The sequence below is a fragment of the Rhynchophorus ferrugineus genome, unplaced genomic scaffold (genome assembly GCF_030347505.1).
Source record: "Rhynchophorus ferrugineus isolate W39M unplaced genomic scaffold, kcgeb_rfMv2 rfM2, whole genome shotgun sequence".
Classification (NCBI taxonomy): domain Eukaryota; kingdom Metazoa; phylum Arthropoda; class Insecta; order Coleoptera; family Curculionidae; genus Rhynchophorus; species Rhynchophorus ferrugineus.
The window spans coordinates 80,112,031-80,135,876 of record NW_027472581.1 but is presented as its reverse complement, the minus strand read 5'-3'; the positions used below and the strand labels follow the sequence as shown (position 1 = coordinate 80,135,876).

At 32.6% G+C, this 23,846-nt stretch overlaps 1 protein-coding gene across 1 annotated transcript in view; it reads right to left on the bottom strand.

The window, feature by feature from the left end:
• LOC143191389 (uncharacterized) overlaps window positions 1-17,049 on the bottom strand; it is a 37,676-nt gene extending 20,627 nt beyond the window's left edge. The window contains exon 1 of the mRNA XM_076396413.1: window positions 16,933-17,049. The gene's annotated coding sequence lies outside the window, so the exon portion shown is untranslated. The remainder of the gene's footprint in view (window positions 1-16,932) is intronic.
• Window positions 17,050-23,846: the final 6,797 nt, after the last annotated feature.

Sequence of the window (23,846 nt, the reverse complement as noted above, 5' to 3'; positions counted from 1 at the left end):
ATATATATATATATATATATATATATATATATATATATATATTTATAGATTATTTAGATTATACAAGTTCAATATTGAACACACAGATTCTTTTGAAACAGACGAATATGTGTCCTCAATTTTACACAGATGAGAATCAGACATTATAAAAACAAAAAGGATGAAGGGCTAAGTGTATATAAGGTATTAATGTGAACATTATACTATTATTATTATGTTATATTATCTAAATCTTATTCAACAGTGTCATGAATCTATTTTTAGCTATTTAGATTAAAAATTTCACTATATTTTAATTTAAAGTCATATTATTGTGTTAATACATTTTTTTATGTTTGTCATTTCATATTACAGTTGTCAGATTGGATACTGTTTTTTGTTTGTTTGAAAATATATCATTGAAATGTTAATTAGTGTCTAAATAATGATTTTCAACAAAAAACCTTTTCTAAAAATTCCCGCTAAAAATAATCCGCACATTGGTGCGCCTTCTGGTGCTTAAACACGTAAAACTTGGTAAAACAATTTTATATATAGGAGATCGCATTCAATGTGTCTTATTGATCAAAGTGGCTATAACAAACGTGGAAAACCCACATTGTTTATTATGTTTTAATTGATCAATATATTATTATATATTATTGTATCGATATATCGATAATAGCAAAAGATGTATCTCTGTCTAAGGCTATAGAACAAGTACAAGTAGCGGTCAACAAGATCTATAAATGGACTAGAGATTGGAATATACAGCTTAATAGCTCTGCCCATGTTAATTTTGAGTTTCGGCGAACTGACAAAAAAATAATTATATCACTTGACGGATGCCTGATTCCTCAAGCATAGTCAGCTATATACCTTGGAATATATAACGATGGTAGATTAATCTGGAAACATCATGTGAGACAAAAAGCACAGTAAATTATATTCAAAATCAAGCAACTGTACTAGTTAGTCGGAAGATATTCTCAACTTGACTTAAAATCAAAGAGATTGGTTTATTAGTCAATCATAAAGCCTATTTGGACCTATGGCGTGCAAATATGGGGTTGCACTAAAACATCAGACCGTCTAGTAATCCAACGCACCCAAAACAAAATTCTACGATTAATTACCAATGCTTATTGCTACGTAACCAACGAAGAGCTCCACCATGATCTCGAAATAAAATGGATACACGAAGTGATCTAAGATTTCGCCCGAAAACATGAAACAAGGTTGCTAAATCACAGCAAGGCGGAAGCAGTACAGGTACTGGACAGCACACAATATATCAGAAGATTGAAGCGAACCAAATCACACGAACTAATTTAGTGTATTAGTATATTTTTGACTTTAGCTTAAGTAGATTAGTTTTAGTCTAATTTGGGAAATATGTTATAACTGTTTGTATATTAATGCAAGTACAACAGAACAATAGTAATAAATTAATTTGTGTATTAAGATTGTACCATGTCGAATGTAAGATGTAATTAATAAATGTAAAAAGACTCTTTAGATAGCTTGCCATTAGATGAAACAGCGGCTTCCAGATGTTTGCTACATGCGATAGTAGAGATACAAAAGGAGGCAAAATACCGGAAAATCTTGCTGTGATTAGCTCAGCAAGGCCTAGTGTATTATAAGCTGCTAAAACAGAAAGACAGTGTTACTGTAGATGTCTACCAATAACAATTGAACAAATTTAACGGCATAATATTGTAAAACTGCTCAGCAATGGCGAGTAACACGTCACAGACTGCGCGAGTTTTGAAGGACACTGTTACATCTCGAATTGGAAGTTCTACCGTGTCCAGCGTACACACCAGAGACAGTACCTTCTAATTATTTATTGATCAGACCGATGTAGCATCACAGAAATTACGAAAATAGATCGATAATTGGTTTGTTTCCAAACCAACGTTGTTCTTTCGACACAGCACCGCATGAAATACGCATGAAAGATGGGAAAAATTTTAGAAAATGAGTGAGACAATTTTGATTAATATATATTGGATCAATGTTTCTCAATAAATGCCTTTTCAAGTTTAACGTGATTAGAATACATGTAAGCATCTAATGAAATCTAACATCAAAGTTTATTGAACAATGAAAAAGAACTTCGGACGATGGATCACGGAAATTATATTCGTTATATTTAGCAGACATTGCGTCTTCAGACTATTACTTGCTTTGATTGAGTTATATAGAGTACCTAACTATATCCACTTTAAATGTATCAATTCTTTTGACTGTTGAAATTTGTCTAAATTGAATGTCATCCAAAGAAGGACATTCCCACAGAGAGTCCGTACATTTTCTGAAAGATGGGCGAAAGCTGCATCTTTAAATAAATTTTAAATATAATTTTGAGCGCATGTTTTGCTCCCCAATGATCAATTACATTTGAAGACTATCAAAAAAAAAACTAAGAAATATTAATGAAAACTGGGAAGCTAAAACCCTTTCGTTGTAATGTTTAGAATTTAAAAATAATTAAGTAAAATAACCAAATGACAAACCTACATAATAAATATCGAAATAAAAAATATCTAAACAAACAACTGAATTATTAAAGAAATTATAAAAATATGCATAGATGAAGGTCATCTTAAAATGAAGCTATATATAGGGTAAAATTATAATTTAAAATAAGTGTGCGGATTTTGAGGCATCTTCTGATAGTTAATAAGTTTCTTCATTTCGTAAAAACATGCGAGACTGATTTGGTTCTTCACAAATGGGACTCAGATGTCTCTCAGTACGATTCATTAGGAAATAATGGGTAAAATACCAGTGATCAATCAGCAACCTGTTTAATTTTTGATATAAACGCTTATGAAATAAACGCCAAAGAAGAAAGATTTACAAAAAAAATACCGCGAAATAATATTTGTGTTAACAATATTCCTACAATTTGCGTGATATGATCTGTGTTAACATAATGAAAATGCTTGTGTACAATTTATGAGGCCTCCGAAGAATAAGAAATAAATCAAAGGTGACGTATAGCTTAAGAAACCCCGTTCTGGTTCTATACTGTTAGTATTAAAATGAACCAATTCTGCCTATTTGCTCAAGATTTAAATTTAGATAATTCTAATCCGACAGATTTAAGCAAACACGCGGTTTGACGGCATATTCGCAGCTTATGTCTTGTATACGGCGTACTTATAAGATTATAATTTTTTGGGAATTGTACGCGGGTGTTAGAAATGAGCGATTTTCATTTCTCTTCATTAATAAATCTTAGCTTACAGAAACAATAGCTTGAAGCTTTTTGTTTGTTCAACTTGAGCAAATATGCATAACATTTTAGTTTGAATACCTACAATATCATAATAATAATAATAGTTTTTGGTACTTGGACATGTTCTGAGGGAATGCGTACTAATTAGCCTTTAATTTCTACAAAATTGTATTTAAACAGTCTTTGTTTTATTTGAATTGCTATGTGGGTTTTAATAGTATACAGGGGATAGACAAAAATATATGAATACCATGCAATATAGTACATCTTGTTGCAGATTGGCAATACTGTTTCTTTGTAAATAATGTAACGTATATGTATCGCTCAGTATAAATGCTAAGTTTTGTAGTAATATTTCAGTGTATTATATGCTTGAAATGTATGATCTCTCTGTGTGACTTCGAGAGAGGGAAAACGACACATCATCAAAGAAATGGAATAGTTAGCGAAACCCAAAGTTAACTGACAGATGCCGATTAATATTAAAAAAGAAATGTGGTCAGACAATATAAATGTACTACGGAAAAGCGACAGCAGAACTCAACATTCACTTGAGAAATACTGTTTCGACAAAAAAAAGTACGATAGGAGCTCCACAAAGCTAGCATTAATGGATAGGCTGCGATAGTGAAACCCTTTACGAAGGTCACTATTTATATTTCAGGAATAGGAAAAAAAAACAAATAGTTAAGCTGCGAATATATTTTTATTGTTTTACAAAGTACTCGCCCCGACGATCGATATACTTTTGCATACGCTTAAACCAATTTTCAAAACATTAATTTCATTCCGAATGAGGTATCTTCAAAATATGATTTTTGAACGCTTCAATAGCTTCTTCGGGAGATAAAAATCGTTGACCACGCATTTTATTCTTCACGGATGGGAACAAAAAAAGTCATTGGGTGCCAAATCAGGGCTGTACGGTGGATACTTGGCGGTTCATCTTGGAACACCCATACAGTGGACTGCTGCTTAATTTCGGGCTCATACGAATGCATATCCATGATTCGTCACCTGTCATGATTTTATAAACGTATTTCGCAGCCCCGCGAATGAATTTCTTAAGCATTCCTTTGCACCAATCGACACGAGCCTTTTTTGAGCGATTGTCAAATTGTGTGGGATCCAACGCGAACATAACTTTCGCATAGCTGAGTGTGAAATCGCATATATGCTGGTGGAACTAATGCTTAGAGATTCCTCAATCTTACAATAGGTGACATGACGATCTTGCTTAATCATTTCGTACACAGTATCGATGTGTTCTGGCACAACAGCCGATTTTGGATGATCTTCACGAAACTCGTCGGACAGCGAACTACAGCTACGATTCAATTCACTAAACCTGCGATACACGGTGGTTTTTGATGGAGCTTCATCGGCAAAAGTTTAATTAAGTTGATTGATGCACTTTTGTTGTGATAATTCGCGTCAAAAATCGTAAAGAATCATCGCACAAAAATGTTCACGATTCAATTTCATTTTTTGCGGAGACAAAACTTTCAACTAAATATAAAATGAATAAATAGCGTCCGTGCGACAAAGTGTTCTGAGTACGTATATCGTCAAAAATGTGAAACTTTACTATGGAATCGTAAGATGGACTCATATGACAATAGTGTTGCCAATTCTCGAAATATAAATAGTGACCCTCGTATAACGGAAGTCAACTCTAAGCTGTGAACAACTCTATGATGGTCGGTTGATGATCATCTATGTATATGTAATGATTAGTATGGTTCGATGAACTGTGATCTCTAAACTTTTTGAAAAAGTATACATTAAGGGACTCAAGATAATAGCAGAGGTAATAAATATTATTCCAGATCATCAATTTGGCTTCCGTAATAAACAAGGAACAACAGAACAAATACATAGATTAATCAACCAAATTAACAAAAACTTAAACGATAAAAAATATTGCTCGGCTGGTGACAAGGTGTGGCATACTAGACTGCATGTTAAATTGAAAAAGCTTTTTCCCCATACGCACTTTCAACTGCTGAAATCATACCTCACAGACAGACATTTTATTGTCAAACCCTTGACGAATACACTGACATACACCCAATATATTCGGGTGTTCCGCAGCACAGTGTTCTTGGCCCATTCTTATATCTATTGTATACAGCTGACCTTCGGACATCAAGAAACACTACCATTGCAACATATGCTGACGATACAGCGGTTTTATCATCACACAAGGATCCAATATCAGCCACAAGAAACCTACAACTTCATTTTAACAAAGTCGAATTGTAGTTGAAAACGTGGCGTATCAAGGTAAATGAGACAAAATCTACCCATGTGTCATTCACCCTTTGTAGAAGAACTTGTCCCTCAGTAAAAGTGAATAATCATGAACTTCCGCTAGCAAACAACGTTAAATCTCTGGGAATGCATTTTGATCGACGTTTGATATAGAAAAAGCACAAAACGCAAACAGCTTGGGCTTGAACTAAACCAAATGTATTGATTGAGAGGGCGTAAATCTAAATTATCATTAGATAACAAGGTTTTGCTGTATAAGTCAATACTATGGGGTATAACTAGCAAATCTAACATAACTATCTTCCAGATGTTTCATAATAAAGTGTTGCGAGTCATCGTCGATGCCTCGTATTACGTCTCCAACAAGCTGATTCAGCGCGATATCCACTTAGAACCCAAAACGAGTGTGATTCGAACTGTTAGTGCGAAGTACTCTGAAAGCCTATTAGTGCCAAACAGTTAAATGTGCGCGATGACAGTGTAGTGCATAGGCTTAAACGCAAACTACCATACGAAGTGATTAATAGACACATAGAGTGAGATTTAATAATCTGGAATAAATTAGAATATTCTTTAGAATAAGTTAGGATATACTTTAAAATAAGTTAGAATAGTATCTAGAATTAGAATTAAATTATAAATTGTACAGCAGATCACTTACTGAAGCGATCTTCTACATGTCAGTATATCTATATTATGTAACAAAAATCATATGATAATACTTACAGCCCACGGGCAGGTTGTTGAAGTTAAAGAGACTAATAAAATAAAAAAAATCTCAGTGATAAAATTCTTACTATGACTTGTTGCTGATAAACACTGTCATATTCCACACAAAAGCCAAAAGGATTCAGTCCTGGTTTGAGAAGGATCAAAATATTTCCTGTCTAGGATAATTGTCAGACCTCAACATAATTGAACCGTTTTTAAACGTAAAAGCGGTAGTTTTAGAGCAGATAGTCAGAAGTACATTTCCGTTGACAACATCATTGGAGCAACTAGCGTATGTTTTAGTATAATAATGGGACAATATTCCATCGGAAACTACTCAGACTATTCGAATCTATTCCGCGAAGAATTGTAGTTGTTTTAAAAGCAAATGGTGACTCATCAGCTTACTAATAAACAAACAAATGTTCTGTATATGTGAGGTGTTAAAATGACGTTTTTTTCATCCCCTGTATCTGAATCCTATCTGAAAGTGACAAAGCATTTTTTTAAAAATTATAGTCACTTTAACACTTTTATATTATTTGGTGACTTATTTTTATTACGTATATTTACTTTATTACCACTGTGAAATATCAAAGCAATTTTTATTGACTTTCATCCTCATTCAATTATGTTAGTGACAGTGTGAGTAATGCAATATCCCACTATTTTCGCTAAGCCTCCCTATTGTTAACTACTCATTCATATGTACTATTCGTCATCGGCTGTCATTTACAATATAATAGCGTAATAAAAGACAATAAAATTTTCCATATACGATAAGATATAGTTTAAAACTAGTGGAAATTAATCTTAGGAATATACGTCATTATATGAAGGTTATGAAATAGTTAATTAACTTAGGCTAGACCTAGATAGCAATAAACTACATTTAAATAAAAATGAATGATTACATATGTTACAAAGCAACTTATGTTGCTTATATGGTGATTTTATAAGATTATTTTTTTGGGAAATGAAGGAGTTTTAAAAATTACCTATTTTCATTTCTGTTCCTCAATAAATATTAGCTCATACTAACAATAGCTTGAGGATTTTAGTTTGTTGAACTTAAGCATTAACTTAATACTCATAATATTTTGGTTTAAATGCATACCATATCATAGTAATAATAATAGTTTTTGGTATTTGGACATGTTCTGGGAGAATAACTACTTAATAACTTCTTATTTAGACAACCAGTGTTTAAGAAGTCTGTGTTCTGTTTGAATTTTTGTGTGGTTCCTAATAATGTATCTGAATCTTATCTGACTAGGAAATTGTCATTGACTTTCAACATCATTCTATTCTGTTGTTGATTGAGTAATATAATAATAACCCAAGCTTTTGCTAATTGATTCATATCTCCTAGAAGGAGATGTGCCATCGACTCCATTGATATTTACCACAAAATAATATAATAAAAAAGCAATAAAATACTCCATATATGATAAGATATATATATATATATATATATATATATATATATATATATATATATATATATATATGTATGTATATATATATATATATATATATATATATATATATATATATATGTATATATATATATATATATATATATATATATTAGGCATAGATAGATAGATAGCATTAATCCGTATAAATATTACCGAATGATTAAATGTGTTGCTAAGCGAAAAACGTCGTGAACATTAAGCTAGTTTTGTTTTTAAAATTAAAATTTAACCGAGAAAGGTTCTTATCAGGAGTAATACTCATTTTTTTAAACGTACACACACTAGTATAAATTCAACTTTAAAATTAGAGATATAGGGAAGGAAACGATAGGAAGTTAAATAGGTGTGTTTATGTTATCTTCATACTGTCCATATTTCTTGACAGGTTTATTTTTTGTTCTTGCATTTTGTTCAAAAGTAATATAGTAGGTTATATTTTTTCTATATTTGCCTTTTTTATTCTGTGTCTGTGCAAATGTGTATAGCATTTAAGGTATAAATGAAGCACAAAGGAAATTTCTCTAGCCAAGAAATAGTTTTTAAAAGTAAACAATGACAGTCAGTGATGCTCATCGATTACAATTCTGCAATTCCTAAATGCAGTTTAAATAGTAAGTTTTTCGTTATGCACAATGTGCATAATTGTTTATTTATTATATACTAATTATTTACCGTAACCTATCGAAAATAAAGATGTAGCCACAAGCTCAATATTGGAATCAGTAGATTTTTTAGTCTCTATTATAGTGTCCATGAAAATTATAATATGTATTTCTCCACAGATTCTTTTAATATAGACGAATGTGTGACTTCAACTTCATAGAGATAGGAATCAAGCAGTACAGTGACCAAATAGATCAAGAAATAAGCGTGTATGTGGTAATATTGCAAGCAGAACTTCTTACATATATTTATATTATTCTACTATTGTTATTATGTTATCTTTTCTAAAGTTGTTGGTGTCAGGTGGTGGCTACAAATTTATTTAATTTGGTTTTGTGCGCACTAGAGGTGAATATAGTGCTACTGTCATTTATGTTAAAAAGTGGTATTTTTGAAGCAGCCGTTTAACCGTCCGGTGAATGACTAAACTTTCACCATTCGTTCAATGACCTATATAGGCAGATGTGCAAGTCATTAGTGTACTAAAAAAAAATCTGTGTAATCTGGCTATGTTGCATATGAAATAGCCAACAATAGCAGAATGCCAAGCCAATAGATATTTAGGTGCCTAAGATGAACAATGGTCTTAAGGCTAATTCTTCAAAATCTTTCGAGGCTGGTGCTAGACATTACGCCATTAAGACATTAATAATTCAGAGAACTATTTGAAATGATAAGGAGTGATTAAAATCATTAAAAATCAAATAATTCTACCAAGAATGCAACAAAAAGTTGGAGAAGTTGAAGTTGCACTTTGATAAATGAAATTAAATTTGTAAAATAATATTTTCCTAGCGTGATTGAAGACGAATAAATTATTTTATTAATAGTCATAAATATTAATTCTTGTTGATGTTCTCCTAATACCTTCTTTTCCCCCTTGATTCAATCCAGTGAATTAAAATGTTTATTCTAACACAAAATCAGAACGTCAATTAAATACTCATATTACGCCTCATCCATTCATTCATCAAACGTGCTCTTACATTCTATACATACATTGTCAATCTCATTTAACGACATCGACTCACTGTTCACTAGGAAACAAAAGAAAGCTAGCTCAATATATTATGGAAAACTGTCCTGAATACAGCTCCAACATCACTACTACTAGTTTCATCATACTTGAATTAACGATTTCAATATCTTTTAAGCAATATCAAATTCAGTGCACATCTGTTAAGAAATAAAGAACATAAAACAAAATCATACTGTTTATTTATTGTACGTATATGTTACGTAGAGTATATTAATTTTTATATAGTGTATTGACCTAGCCGTGCTCTAGAAATAAATTTTACGTAGTTTATTCATTGATTTTTCCAGCGACAACATTTCGTTCCTGCTAATTACAGAACACTGTCCTAATCGATAAATATATCCAAGTAAAATACAGGAATATAATAATAGAACGGTTCTATTAGGGCCTTGACTAAGTTGTTTGCTGTTTTTAGTGTATATTAAGGTTTTAGCTATAGCTGTTATTTTTTACCTTTCATGGTAGCATTTCAATTTTAAACTGAATACAAACATCTTTATGACTATGACTTTTTAAATGTATCATATAACATTGTGCTTCAACAATTGGCCTGGTGGAGAATATGTATTTATTATAACTCATATATGGATGACATTGAAAAAGTCACTTCAGTGACTTCAAGACATCTTACTCTAAGAAGTCTAGTTTAATTTATTTTCAGTTTAACTCATTGCTGTCCTCATTATATTGATACTCTTTTGAAGTACTTAACATTAAGACTTTGAACCATAGTTAATTTTAGGTTCTAGAGGGATACTGCTCTGTATCACTTAATTAAAAACGTAATGTATAGAAGAGCATCGGGTATGGCACGCAAAACTTTGTTTTGGAACCGTTGAACGACGGTTGTACGAGTACTATAGTCTTTTCAATAAAACAGCCAATGCCCGTAATAGATGATATCGAATATACTGCCAAATGCAGTTTGTAAAAATGTAAGATTCATTCTAAATTCTGAACAGACTTCTCCTTTATCCTAGTTAAAAAGAGATAACCAAATGAAATCTATAAAATTCGATTTGTATTGGTAATGACCGGCCCCATTGTCAAATGTCTACAAAATTCTTTAAAACAATAGTAATAATTAGAGGTTATAAACTGGCAAACATTTAAAACCAAAAGTTCAATTTGATGCGCCAATATTGCAACGTACTGACGTCATATATTTTGAATACGTGTATTGGCTGTATTATTGGATGGATTATAGATTTGCTAGCAGTATTTTATGACTGGACTCCGTGAAATTAAGTAGATCTAAGTAGGAAGTAAGTATGAGCCTGTAGAGATATATCTTATTGTCTAAGGATACATACGGTTTGCGTCTGATAAGGAATTCCAAGTTAAGCGCCGGTCTAGATATATACCAAGGTATTTAGCCTCCTTTGCATTGAGGAAATGATAACTACTAATATTACTAGTTAGGCATGTTCTTCTACGGATAACAAGCGTTTCATGGGTAGATTCTGAGGTATTTTTGATGGTTTATTGGGTCTTTGTGAGATGCTAAGACTGATGTGTGGTTTGCGTGTGTTTAACCTGTTTGTTATTTGACCTGGAATTCCCTATGAAGTATATTCAAGGTCAGAAGAAGTGAAAATAGGATGGGTGATGTATGGGGCGTTGGAAATTAACCAATATCCGAGTGTAGTTATATCGAAAAATTATATATTCGAATTTTTGCATTGAAGAGGATTTTATTTCTACCAATGTTTTGCTTGAACGTATCAGTTTCATTAGTTATTTCCTGTATTAGTTTTTTAAAAACTTATAATATAAGCTCCACCCGCCCCCACCCAGCGATATCTGATAGCAATGATAAACTGTGCTTGGATGAAGTATAACATGTGCACACGGTACGAAGGGATAGCACGCGGCGTACCAGCTTATGTCCAAACACTAACAATAATGACGTACAATGTGATCAAGGTATAGTGTGCGAGATCTGCTGTCACTAAGGTTTGTAGGCCTCGCTAGTATTAAGCTGTATTTTTAAAACAAATAAACAAATTAACAAATGAACAGTACTGTTACTACTGTACACACGCTGCCATCAAGAGCCAGTAGAAACATAGATCCATAGATCATAACTATATATCAGAAACTTTGGAAACTATGGCATTAGTTTCTGGTTTATAAGATAGCTACAATTTATATTTACAGTTGCAAAGATAAAACTATTACCTTTGATTTATAATGATTATGAGTTATAATAATTAAATAAATAAATAGCGGAGAATGCTTTGAATAAATATATAACTGAATAGATAACTGAATAGATAAATAGTTAATTTAATAGAAAATTAAATAGTGAAACAAATAATTAAATTAATAGATAAATGATTGGATAAACGAATAGGTGAATGAATAGTATTTAAAATAAAAAGAAAACTGGAATACCCTGTGAAAATCTCACTCCACCCATTGGATCTTACAAAATGTAGCACCATAAAGTTCAAGAAACAAGATTTTTCTCTATTCGTTCTTTGCTTTGGCTCCATTATCGTTCTTAATATATAGTTATACAGCGAGTAACGAAAAAAGTTATATTTGTAGTAACTTGCGGTGTAAGTTACACAATTAGTTTAGTTGAATAATTTAGAAAGGAATCTAGCGCTCATATACGTAACATAATGTCTGATGAGGTCGTAGTTCTATTTCGTCGATTGCCTCAAAAAATTCCGATTCGACAGTGTACAAACATTATTTTTCTTGTTAAAATAACGTAGGATATATTTTAATCTAGAACAAAATATTTATGAAATTAATACAAAGTATGTTTCTTATTCATCAAATATCTCAAATTTTAATAATAAATAATAATTGTAAGATATGCCGTGCGTCAAGTGGATAAGTTTACATTTTTGAGCGTTTTAAATAAAATAAAAATAATTTTAGAAAAGTATTTATTTATCAGAATATTTATAATTTCAGTGGATTTTATTATTTTCTACTGTGGAACAAACTTTATTGCTCGCTCTGATTAGTTGTGGTTCAGTATCTACAGCTTACTATAATAATATCCCATTTTATTACCAAAATATTCGCCTATTGCTTCAGTGGTGTTGGAGATGGAAACCTATTTGTCACTCTGTGTTCTAAAACTCGACATAACGGTTCAATTATATTGAGGTCGATTATGCCGGCTAGGAAATATGTTTGATGATATTCTGATGCTCCTCATAGCAAGACTGAACCTTTTTGACTGTGTTGATAGGTGCATTATCATCTTGGAATATGCCATTGTTTGGCAACAATATGCTAGTTATAGTAAGAACTTCATCATTGAGGATGTCGAGATATTCATTCGTAGTAATCTGTCCAATGAGTAAATGAATAGACTAGTTGTCGTTTAAATCATAATAGAACTTTGCCCATGCTTCACTGTAGGAAGCAGAAGGTCCGGATTGTAGGCTTCTTGCGGGGTCATCCATATATAAATCCGACCGTTTGTAGGATACAGTATAATCGCCTATTCATTGAAGCAAACTACATGTTTCCAGTCATCAGGCGTCCATGTTTTATGATAATTGCTCCATTTCTTTCTCAGCTTAGCGTTGGCTTCTATTATAAAGGGTTTTACAATCGCAACTCGAATGTTAGCTTTGTGGAGCTGCCGCCGTACTGTTTTTATCAAAACGTTGTTACTCAAGTGAGCGTTGAGCTATGCTGTCACTTTTGCCGCGACTAGTTTTATGCTGTCTGGCCACAATTATTTTTGTCAGTGAACTTTGGGTTTCGTCCAGTATTCCGCTTCACCGATAATGTTTTACCATATTTGTGTATACTGTAATTGCCGTAAATACGTTGAGTTGTTATCACAGATACTCTCGCTAACCGAGCTCTAACTATGTGTCCTCTTTTGAAGTCTCAAAGATTACATATTTCGTCAATCGCTTGTTTTAACCGCCACAGAACAAAGTGTGTATTACATTGAAATATAACCTACAAAACTATGAAAACTGATGTAATCTGAAAAATACGTATTATTTACACTTAAGCAGTGTTGCCAACATACCACAAGATGTACGAGGGTGGTTTAAATATGATCGAGACAAATACTCTGATACGTGTATTTACTATTGAAAAAATGTACACAAGTTATTAATTATTCCTATTACCAATCACTAGTTACGCATTTTGTCCATGTTTTTGGCAGATTTTTGATGCCGTTTTCGAAGAATTCCTTGGGTAGCTCGGACTGTCATGTTCGCATGAACTCCTCTACCTTATCTCGTTGTTGGATTTTTGACCTCCGAGGCCCAAACATGTGGTAGTTGCAAGGTGATAAATCCGGACTGTAGGGGGGTGTTCGAGTACCTCCCATCCCAATTTCCGATATTGTATCGAACACGAGACGCGCGGTATGAGGGTGCGCGTTTTCCTGGAGAAAAATCGCTCTTCGTGTTGGAATGCTTCTCCGTTTCGAGCGATAAGCGGATTTCACATGTATTTTCAGAAGGTTAGAGTACTATGCAGTATTACTGGTAGGTTAGGTGCGCAGGAAATCGACGTATAACACGCCCCGCCGGTCTCAGAACACCGTACACAGAACCTTACCCGCGGACCTGGTTGTTTTCGATGAACCACGTGATGCAAAATACCCGAATATATTGATTATGTTGATACTTAAAATAAAAACTGGTATTTCTGCCATATTTCGCCAGTTATATTCAGCAGCAGTGATCTTACTAAGTAGTACTTTTACCGGTTTTATAAAATGAGTTAATCTGTTTAGCCGAATGTTGTCTGGTGTGGTGCTGGTTCGCGGTCGACGATCATGCGATTCATTTTCGGCCATTTAAACATGGCAGCCCTACTCAGGCACTCACTACCAAACTGATCTCGCAAACGCAGAAAGATTTCTGTCTTTTAAGCGCCTTCCGACACTAAAAAACGAATACAGTGCAGCACGCACGTAAAACATGCGCTCCTGACGAAAACTATGTCACTCTGTTCGTAAGGGACTTAGCTTTCATATACTCAAGATAGGACCTTCAAAACACGCATGCGCGCCATCTACAACGTTTGTTTACATATTGTTTTGTATCTCCTGTACATTTTTGCTAATATATATAATTTTTTAAATAAAAATGGGTTTCGCAATTTTATCCACTGCTCTACTTTATTGAAATTATAGTGAAATTAAAACTTCTGGAGGACCTCAGCTTTTATCAAAGTCTATGGCATCACCCCGGAATCCAAATTTTTCCCGATGGGCACCCTGTATATTTCAATTAAAATACTTGAGTTTTTAGAATTGTTTCCCCTATGGTGATATTTTGATAGCTATATATATAATCAACAGTACATTGATCATGTCTGATGAAGGATATAACTGAGCAAAATGGCAGGTTCGCGTGCTTTGTACGAAAATGGAAAATAAACGTAAAAGGTGTGGCAAGAAGCCATGTTATTTATTGTGGATTTTTTCTAGTATAACCATAATAAAAATGGACGGGGCTATAAAGCAGAAGAGGGCGCATTGCGCCTATGTTCGGAGCGTTCTTCAAAAGCTCATAAATGTCAGATTTATGAAAATCAAATGAAAGTAAGATATGAGCTACGATACATCTTCAAGTCCTGAAGACTCTTGATTAATTTTAAGGGATGTATTTTATTTAACATTTTGTTGTGACAAATTGTAGCGTTTGGATAATAAGTTCGAGACATTATCTCTTTGAAGGGATTGACTCATTTTATAAAACCGGTTAAAGTACTGCTTAGCAAGACCACTTCTGCTGAATATGACTGGCGAAATATGACAGGAATACCACTTTTTATTTAATTATCTACATAATCTATATGTTCGAGGATTTTGCATCACGTGGTTAAACGTTGTCATACCTTATGGCGTTTCTGCTTACGTCATAAGTATTTTTCCTTCACTTCATCCACATCCCGTAATTATTTCACTTAGTTGGAGCCACCAATTACAGGTTTACAACATCTAAGCCAACAGTCATACGTTTTCGCTGACAGAATATGTTGGTGAAGTGTTTACAACAGCATTTGATGACTTCTACAAGAAAATACCGTTGTCTTTTTTAAATAAGCAGAAAGAATTATATATGAACGATTAATTGTTGGAAATAAGGACCATGTGTTAATTAATTAATTACCATGAATTATTTCCAAGAAATATATACATGCACTAAATCTATTATTATTATTATTATCATATATGTGAGATATGAAGTTATACGAAGCTATAGGAAGCAATACGAAGAGTTGATGTTGATGTTATTGAGAATCAACTGGCAACTGAAAAAAACTATTGAATGAATGTAACCCACATTGTGCTTAACGAAATCATCAGAATGAAAAATCAAAAATTAAAGCAATATTTTAAGGAGTGTTTGTTTAAAATTCATTTGATCATCAGATGGCATAAGAAGAGTGTCGATCGAATCAGAACAGAGTAAATGAAAACAAAATTGTATATACTTTTCAAACTGTATACACAATTGGTACCGCCTTCACTAGAAATGAAACAATAATCAATTAAGTGCTAGAAGTAAAGGTAAGAGGTTTGAGAAAGGTTGAATCTAAAGGAGCTTATTACCAGTGACGTTAAAAGTGATTTTGATATACTGTTTGATGGTTGGGATGAGACTTGAATTCTGCAAAGTTTCTTGCATAGCCGCTATTTGATATACCTACGTGGAACTTAGAATGAATTAATGATTGTCCGAGACAAGGGCGAAAAAGTAGGAGTGTTTAAATTTGAATTATATACTGTGACTAAATTAAATGGGTCGGTTAAAAACTAGCTGGTACTTGTGGTCAGAATTAGTTATATGTGGCCATTAATATGGTAAACAAGACTTCTAAGTATCTATTTTTATTAATATAAAAAGTATAGTTTAAAATAGTTGAGAGATGTTGTTTTTAAGATTTGTAGCGAATAATTCAAGAAATTTGGCTTTGACAAAGAAAAGTCAGTGACCACTCTATTAATTTTGAAGAATTAATTGTAATTGTGTAGAATACGCTATAATTATTATAAATATTTAATAGTTGGCGAATGCTTATAAAAATATTATAAATAATTTCTCAATAAATAATAGTAATGCAGTTTAAATTCACAACTAATTATATTCATGCATCATAGGCCTGATGTTGTAACGAAAAGAAGATTTATATACACGATACGATATTGTTGAATTTCTTTGTAATAATTGGGATATAACAAATGGTTAAATGGATTTAGATAAACAACATGAGGAATAGGTTTTTCAGTATTCACAAGGAATAATACATATTGTAGAAATTAAAAAAAATATATAAAATATTTAATTAACTTTTGATAAAAATGTTTAATATTTGTAAGCTTCCAAATATAAAGAAGGCAGGTACATTACAATACTTATAAATATTAATTGCTTCTGATGCATGAGGACCTAACTTTTACCTAGCTGTAAGCAAAAAGAAAATTCTGGCTGTGTACGACCGTATGACAGTTAGAAGTCATGGTTCGCTTCCGTTTGTTGTTAAGATGATTCATCAGCTGTTCTATTTCTAGATATTTTACTTACAAGGAAAACTGAATGGGGCTGTCACAGCATAGCCGATGACAGATCTGGTTCGAAATTATGACTGAAAGAAAGACGCGTCGAGACTCGGCGACGCTACCGTGCCAACTAACTGGACATAGAAAAAAAACGACGCCGGTTTTGAATCAGGGACGTTACCGTCAAGGGTGGGGGTCAAGCCACGTAGTTTTCGCATGTCCTTCGTTCTAGGTCAAATACCGTATTTGATTGTTTCGTTAATTTTATCTATATATTGACGTCTGTCGACTTGGAAAGCTTTATTGCTATTATATGATAGTAGATATATAAGTTATAACATATGAAAAGGCATTTAACACAAAAACTATTAATTTACTTTAAAAACTGACCAACCCGTTTCACTCGTTCACCATTCAGGTAGTCAAAAAACAGATGGCCGGTTAGCTCGGGTTCTATTACATAACATCTTTTTGAAGATCTTCGAAGTGGCACTGCTTCTACCCAAATTTCTATAGTATCGCTTTATGAAATGGCGCATTTGCTGTCCGTTCACCCTGAACTCTATAACTTCTGTTCAGATTCCAGTATAATATGTTAATCCACAGCAACTTCAGGCAGCTTTTGGTGGCCTTACACCTAAAACTTTGATACACGTGCGGGGAATCCACGGATTAGGGCGCGCAATGGATCCAGCGATGGAAGTGCATCCTCTTCATGGACGCAGCTTCTCGTCACCATTGAGCAAGCGCAGAACCATCAAAATGGCAGGAGCTGGTCCGCTGAGGCTCCTGGCACGTCGGTCATCGTCGAAAACTCGTTCTTATGGATTAAGGGGTCAAAATCAATCAACAGGTTTGATTTTGTTACAACAAAACAATAGTTAAAGTGATGCATAAATCAAAATAAATTATAAGGAAGTTATTGGGATCAAAAGACATCATAAGAATCTGCAGATAGCAACGAAACTCAACCTAGAGTATATAGACCGCTGTCGGCAACACAGAAGGTTATTGCGATTGCGTGGTACAAATTATGGCGGCTTTAGATTAACCTGAGCAAAACTCAGGCTATTCTGTTCTATCGTAAAAAGGAGTTCTGCGCTTATGGCCTTCAAATCGATAAAGTTCCTATCCCCTGGCTCCAGAAGGTATCATACTTCGGTCTCCAGTTCGAGCGTAGGTTCCAATGGTCAGTTCAAATCGAGTACGCTATTTGCAAAGACAGTGGTGTGTAAAATCTACTATTTTCCACTTCTCTACAGAAAAAGCAAACTCCCAATCTTCCAAAAAGCGACTCTGTATAAAATGCTAGTCCGTCTAGTCTGCCTCTATGGAGCACAGGTGTGGTACAAGTACAAGTGTTCCAGTCCAAAAAAGTTGGCGCCTTACTCAATGCCCCATGGTTTATGATGAACGTGAACAGACATCTAGAATCATCCCTTTCACGAAAAACTTTACGAACATGCTCAGTGAACACGAAAACAATGTGATCAAATCCCTACCTATCCACAAACCCCGGTAGTTAAATTAAGTACGACAATCCCAGTCGTATCCTAGGGTCTCTGTCGTCCGCAAATCCTCTCTATCCCTTGCTGGTCACTCTGGAAAAAGAAAAAAAATGAAGAGTAGAACAGAAGGAAGCAAGACTTAAAAATGGCAGATAAGATTCTGCCGAAATGTCGTCAAAATATTAATTATATTTATAAATATATATTTTATATATTTTTATTAAATATTAGCAATATTTATAATAACTGTTATAATGTAAATAACTGTAAAACTCGGTGGAAGGAGACGTGTCAAAATCGACAGTCATTGAAGAAATCTGCGATCGAAATCCATTCAAAATTTTAGAAACCTAACGGCTTGGAGGACCAAACATGTTCGAAGGGAATGAATTATAAGATTTATTGATAGCTCAAACTAACGAAGAATTTTTAGACATAAAAGCTGCAGTGAATGAAGCAATAGTTTTTAAATATTTACATGCGATGGAAAAGATCTAAGAGGAGGAAGAATTGCTGTTTTTTGCTTGTGAGCAAAAACACGAAGTTTTGTGTAGCATATTGTGACTAGCGATGGACTATCGAAAAAGTTCTCGGTTAATCCAGAGGAGCATTAATGAAAGTAAAATTGTACATGTGCAGTTTACCTATAAAAAGACCGTATAAGCACCAATAACATTAAATAATACTATCATTCCATATAGCAGCAACGTTAAATATCTCGGAATGAATCTTGATGCAAAACTTCGCTGGAAGGAACATATAAATAAGAAAAGAAACGAACTGGAATTGAAATATAGGAAAATGTACTGGCTAATTGGAAGAAAATCACAATGATAAGTACATAATAAATTGCTATGATATGAGCAAATACTGACACCTATATGGACATACGGAGTTCAGTTATGGGGATTCCTGAGAGGTATTGTGGTTGCACTCGAATACTATAGGACTGATTACCTACATCGAGACCTTCAGATACCTACAGTCAGTCAAGTAATCAAGAGAATTACAAGGGGGTATGAGGAAACAATCCATTCTCATGAGAATATTGAAGTATTGCAGCTTTTGGATACTACCAGAACAGGACACAGACTCAAAATAATCAAACCATCTAATCTTGTGTAGTGTTGTGTAGTGAGATGCATATAATAAAAAATACAGTAGTTACATGTATAAATATTATTTCACCAGAGACTGAGATAGAGCCGATGGCTCCTCCTAGTTATATACCTAGATTTAAGTTATCATGAAGACAAATTGTGGGTTAGACTAAAAAAAAGTCCAGGGGAGTGAATTAGCAATTTATAGTTTTCTTTCAACACAGTACCGCCATGTTGCCATGGCAGAAAGATGGGAAAAAGTTGTTGTGAAGTGATTATGAAGGGAACAAATGATTTGTTTGATTCAGTATTGTATACATATCTGGAGCATCACAGAAACAATACTGTTAGGGGATTATGGACCTTCATATATTTCCTTTAGACATAAACACATGCACATATATATGTTATAGTTGAAAATATAATATATAAATAATTTTATTTCTAGATATATTTAATTACTACGATATATTTTCATATACATCTTAACTAGTTTACATTATCTAGTCCAATGAATGTTATTCAAATTTAATTCTAAAGCCGTAAACCCAAATTTAAACAAGTTAGCAGATAATAAACGTATTCTCTTTAGTGCACTCCATCTAAGTTTAGAGCATTTAATTCTGCTAATTATAAGTGCATTACTTCATTAACAAGGTTATTACCTTTTCAAGTTCCAAATAAGTGTACGGTTGTCGAGTAATTGCAGCACTTTGTTTCGTATTGCTTTGACAACATTTTAATTGTCTCGTTGACCATATATATTTATTTATTTATTTCTTATTTCCTATTTCCTAGTATAACTTTGGGTTTGGATTTCTTTGAGCATATCTGTAGTTGCGCAATAGTTGTTAGTAAATTTAAATTGATTTTAGAATTTTTTTGTAGATTGGCTTTTAAGGTTACCACATACTTGAACATATCACATGCAGTGGAATGATTTGTAATATTTTATGTATTGTATTGTTTCCAAATATTTTTGTACGTTGACAATTTTTACTTTATGTAAGTACTTATATATAAATAAAGTAGTATATTATAATGGATGATATATTATTGATAACTTTATAGTACTGGGTAGGTAATTTGGTGTATTGATAAGAGCCCTACAAGTTCAATTACGTCTCATTATAATAGGGTTATAGTAGATGGAACATTTCGTAGTAACACATATATGGGATAGTTTTGTTAATAATTTAATGTTTTGACTCAGTTTTGTTTGAATTCATGTTAAACAGCTACTCCAGTAAAAAGCAAATATGGTATATTTTATAGTTTGTCTTCGATAAAAGTGAGTAAGCAAATCAGCCGGCCGAAGTTTCGAATAGTGTTTATAGATACTATAAGAGCCAATTAAGAGCTGTTTCAGTTGTTTGATTCCCTTCTTATAATTTTGATCTGAAAGATTGATAAATCTGACAGCACGGAATGCTAGTTGTAGAAAATGTGAATAAAATCGTAATAATGACTGAGTTTAACCATGATATAAATACTGTTTCAATTTCACAGAACCTAAAGAACAAAAAACCAGTGCGATTTATTTTAAAAAGGCTGGATATAAAAACAAAACAGAGGTATGGGAGACACACAAGTTAAATTAAAACAACCATTTTAAAACAATAAACAAAAATACAATATGTTCTAGAAGACTCAAACTAAACTCTGCATACTAACTATGGGGATAAAAAACGTAGGCTAGGAGGTTTACAAAAGTGATAGTAACTTTATAAAAGTGATATATAGGTGAAATCCCTTCGATTACTACATTTTCGTTGACTAGATGGGATATTATGAGGAAGTTTTTGATTCTGTTAGCATTCCAATATTGGAGATTCTCTTTTAGATTATTTGTCCTACCTAACTGAAGATGTGATGTGATGGTTTTTGATTTACTGAGAGTTCAATGTTGCAAAATTCACATAATATAAGGAACAACTTGCTTATAATTGATATCTCTATATCTATTCCTATATTGATATTTTAATAGAGATACTGGTAACATTGGGTTGAATAAGCTTGAAGATATACGCATTTGTCGACGCAGGTGAGTTAATACAGCATTCAGGTGTTTGCTCCAGTATGTTATTGATTAATTGATAATAAAATTACTAAATACATTTTAATATTTTTTTATTTTTAAATTTAATCAACAAGTTGGCAAATAATTAGCGGCGCTGAATAGTTGACGCTAAAACTATTTTACCACCACAGAATGACCCATCCTATGTTAGATCAGCACGACAGTCTGGACGCGCCTTGTTGTTGCGACCTGACATTTTTTTTATCTACCACAGCGTCTGTTTGCAGTTTTGAATGGAATTTAATGAGCATCCAGCATACAATTGTTAGAACTATTACGTCAGTGCATACTATACGTTTTACTCGACAATATCATTACGAAATGACGTTTATTGCTGTTTTAGAATATCAGCTACCTATTTTATATTACCTTTACTAGTAAGAGGAAATATATTAAGTATGGTAGTTAATTCTAACGTATTTTTAATAGATGTCCTTGCTGATGTTTGGGAACGCTTTTGGTTAACACAGTTCCTGGAATGTTGTATTCTTATTATGGCCTCTATTTTGCGATTAATTATTTCGAATAGGAATAAAAAGATTTATGTTTTTACAATATTTAATTCTGTGATCATATTAATGAACATAGAAATGGAGGGTTTTCGTTAATCCACTAACAAAGTCACCAAGAATGGATTCCCTTATTGAAGTTTAACAGCGTTTTAATTTATACAATTCCTGTGAAATTGTAATTTCTTATATGATCTATATTTTGTGATTAGTTATTTTGAGTAGCAGTGAATTAACAGCAAACACGACGATATATAAAATGATGCTCACATGAGCAAAAGACAACAATAAAACGACTAATCACGCTGTTACTCAGTAAAGAGGAAAGCTGGAGAGAGGAAATATGGGGAACGTTCTCTTCAATCTTAACACTGATTACACTTTGACAGCATTTGGAGGGCGACGAGAGCATAATCAAAAAAATCAAAATCGGATACTCCTCAGTCACCAGAACTATATAACAATGAGCGGTTTGCAGCCACAGACCAGAAGCCTGTAATCATGCTGATCAAATTCCCCTGTATTGACAAAATTCTTGTTTTTCAACAACCAATAGCAGAATCAGTCAAGGTGTTGTTTTAACACTTCAATTATCTGCGAGCACACCTTGCTACATCACAAATAATCAACATATTCATTGAGAAGCAAAGTCTTTGAAAAGCACCTGATGTAATCATTTAAAGTCTTTAAAATCTTCGTGGCATACATACAATAAATACATCCGCTGATATGAAAAAAATTACAGCTACTGTTTTAAAGATCAAAGACTGTAATTAGCAAATATTGTATTGTTTTTCAAAATATATTTTAGGTGAGATATGTGGATAAAATATAGAGATTATATGAATACCTAAATGAATTAGTGAAAATATACAGTAGTTAAATCAAAACTAATTACATAATTAGCATAGATGGAATACAAAGGGCAAATAGAAGAAATTATTAATTATTAATAGTAATTTTGTAAACATTATATATATATGTTAAACATATATATATATATATATATATATATATATATATATATATATATATAAAAATTATTATAATATTATATATAAAATATATTTTTGGTCTTTTTGTTGAAAATATTATTAAAAAAAAATAGCAGTATAACATATAATTTTTAAATAATTTCCTTTATTATGCGAGAAACATAATTCACTTAATAAGTAGTGGTTAAATTTCGACCACTGGGTGAGCATTAGTTTTTATCGAACCATTTATGGGACTATTTATTGAAGCAAGTGTTGGTTCAGGAATGTCTAGATTGGATTATCAGACTTTATATAGTATATCCAAAGAAGTTTTGAGTATACGTCATCTAAATTGGTGACGTCAAAACGTCGCAATATTGCTGCATCAACTCTGTTCAAATCTCTAATCTAAATAAAGTAATTAAACAATAATACTGTTATCAAATATAATTTATTTTATCATTATAGTAGATCTATATGCATTAGATCGTAATATAATATAGGATATCGTAACAATTATAGGATTACGTCATTACAATTAAGTATACAGTTATAATAGTTTGTAGGTTAGGGTTGTGTTTGATTATATTTACATTGTATACTTTTCCATACCACCTATGAGTTCTAAGTGCGTTTTTTATATAGTGATATCCCCTGGAGGCCTAATCTACCTAATTAGCAATTGTATATCCAAGTAATATATTTTACTTTCTTTAGAGAGCATATTTACCTTTTATGCTTAGTTATTGTGTCCTTCGGTACAGT